We start from the raw sequence: 3,190 nt of genomic DNA, 5'->3' as shown, positions 1-3,190 counted from the left end.
CTAGGGCCTCAGAAACTCAGATTGGTGTACATAACAACTGGACCTGGGGGAGAGGCAGACGCTACAGCAGAGACCAAGAAGGTATTAGCTACTAGACCTAAGTACAATTCAGAACAGAGGTAGCAACCAAACTAATGTGATGCTGAGTTATAGAAGGAATACCCCAAGCTCTCTAAATTTCCCTTTAATCACTTTCAACTTTGACACAGATAACTCTGGAGCCTTGGACAAGTTACTGAACCTCTCTAATCCTCAATTTCCCCATGTACAAATAGGTAATAGAACCTATCTCATAGACCTAGAGAGAGGTTTAAATAAGATAATGTGTGCAAACCATATCAGCATGGTATCTACCATGTGGCAGGGCTCAACAAACATTACTTTCCTTTACACAGCTAGCCTTTTTACTTTAGTCTTACTAAACTCTAAGATTCTTAAAAATAGGCCCAAGCCTTATTAATTCGCCTGTGTATCTTGCACAGTTCTGCCTCAGTGCCAGTGACACATAGGCCCCATGCACACAGTGTGGTGGATTGACTGGCAGTGAATGGACAATGAAAGGATGGTACAACGGTTGTAAAATATGAAAGTATTTCTTTGTCATGGCAGACCTAGTCTCACCTTAGACACTGGAAATCAAACAAATAAATGCTTTCATCTACATGCATTTTTAGCATTGTCTTTCTGGAACGAATCCTGTATTTTAGTACTAGGTATATGTGGCTCAAATCACATCTATGTCCATTAAAAGCCAGTAGAACTTCAGAGCGGAGAAGCACTTTTGCTGTCTTTCTCTATGGAGTTTTGAGGCAGGATCGCACTGCCTCAGAGCCCCAGCAGCCATCTCTTGATGGCCAGGTGGGAGTAGGGGTTTCTGGGAAGAGGGATTAAAAAAGGAGGCACAGCAAAACGTTGGGGGCAGAGGGTGAATATGTCCCTTATCTTGATTACAGTAATGCTTTCTTAGGTGTACATATATAGCCAAAAGTTAACAAATTGCACAACTTAAATGTGCACAATTTATTGCGTGTCGATCATACCTCGATGAAGGTGTTTAGAAAATTTAAAGGATGGAAGTCATTGAACAGTTCAGATATTATAAATTAGTTTTGAAAATTATTCAGGGTTTTGGATCAAGTTGAAACATCAAATAACTGTGTTTTTAGCTAATGAAAATTTTTCTGATAAATTTACAGATTTCTCAGAGTTCAGTTGAATTTTCTATTTATAGGCTGTGAGGAGAGTTTTTTTCTAATCATAATAAACAATAATAATAGCTTGAAATAAAGCATTCACTATGGTCTAGAATGACGTATGGACCTTAATGTGTTGCCTCATTTAGTCCTCAATATGAACCTATGAAGTAGAGCATTATCCTCATTTATAGAGAAGGGCCCTTAGAATGAAGGTCACACACCAAGTAAGATGCAGAACTGGAATTTCAAACCAGCAGTCTGAGTCCAGAGCATATGCTTTTAGTCACAGAGCTATGCTGCCTCCTGATCTGACTTTAAGGGAATTGGGGGAAGACCTCTTCTTCCATTGAAGACTGTTAATCAAGGGGCTCTGTCCTCCCCTGTCCTAAGTCCTATTTTTTTATGAGTCTGATTGATGAACTTGTCCTCTGGTAAAAGAAAATATATCACAATCAAGTTGGATGTAGTTCAGAAAGGAAAAATTCATTTGAGAATCAACTAATGTAACTCATCATATTCCTCATACTAACAGAATAAGGGAAAATATTCATATGATTACTCAATAGATACAGAAAAAAATATTTGATAAAATTTATTTTAATTAATAATATATTATTAATAAAATTATAACAACAAGTTGGTTACTTAAATGTTATATGAATTCATTATTTTTTAAAGATTTTATTTCTTTATTTAAGAAAGAGAGAGAGAGAGCAGAAGGGTGAAGGACAGAGGGAGAAGCAGACTCCCTGCTGAGCAGGGAGCTTGATGCAGGGCTCAATCCTGGCACTCCAGGATTTGACCTGAGCCAAAGGCAGATGCCTAACCAACTGAGCCACTCAGGTGCCTGAATTCAGTATTTTAAAATAACTGTTAGCTAACTGGTTAAGATTAATTATCTTAATCTGGGTTTTTTTTAAGTAGCTACAACAACCCATAGATAAACATCACTCTTAATGGTGAAATGTTAAAAGCTGTCCCTCTAAGATCAGCAATGAGAAAAGAAAGCCCACCATCACTTCTATCCACATTGTATTAAAAGGTCATAGTCAGTGCAATAAGGCAAGAAAAAAGAATAAAGTTATAAGGCCAAAAAGAAGAAAATAAAATATCATTATTTATTATTCATACATGCTATGATCATATACTTGGAAAATTCAGAAGAATTTATAGGCAAAATTATTATATTTAATAAGTTACATTAGCAAATTTGCTGGATACAAGGACAATATGCAAAAATCTACTGTATTTCTACATAGCATCAACATTTAGAAACTAAAATATTTTTGACAATAACAGAAGTATCAACTATCTAGGAAAAAAAAGTAATAGAAGATGTGTAAGTCTTCTAACAAAGAAAATTATTCAACTTACAAAAAATAAAGAGAAATTAAATGAGGCTTAAATAAATGGAAGGTGATCTTCATAGATTAGAAGACAGAATATTATAAATTCCTTTTCTGCTTAAGTAAGCCAGACCTGGCTTAAACTCCTTAAAACCCAAGCACCCTGACTGGTACAGAGGTTTTGAATTGAGGGTGCTCCTCCCCTATACACCGTTCCTTCCTCTCAATCTGATATGCCCTGTGGTTTTTCACCTCTTCATTTTTTCTCCTCTTTTTCTTCTATTTCTACCCAAATCCAGTCCTCAAACAAAATTCCACTTTTTAATCAGTTCTTCCTTCTTCAAATCCATTTCTCTTGCCTTGAATTCTATAATACTTTAATATATAATTAGTCTTAATATTTACAAATTCTTATAGCATCTGTTATGTAAATATGTTAATTCAACTTTTCACAACTCATCTCTCCAACTAGAATGCCTTCACTCCAAGAAGAAAATATTGAGATCTTTTATTTCTTTGCTTCATTCTTGCATAATGCTTTCCACATAGGAAATGCTCAGCACACATGTACAAGTAAAATTTGTTTCATATGCAAGATGTGGCTACAATTACTGGATAAGAACTAGACAACACATTGGTTCCAACCAA

Source organism: Canis lupus, chromosome 1 (assembly GCF_011100685.1).
Source record: "Canis lupus familiaris isolate Mischka breed German Shepherd chromosome 1, alternate assembly UU_Cfam_GSD_1.0, whole genome shotgun sequence".
Taxonomy (NCBI): Eukaryota; Metazoa; Chordata; class Mammalia; order Carnivora; family Canidae; genus Canis; species Canis lupus.
Note: the sequence above shows the minus strand (reverse complement) of the source record.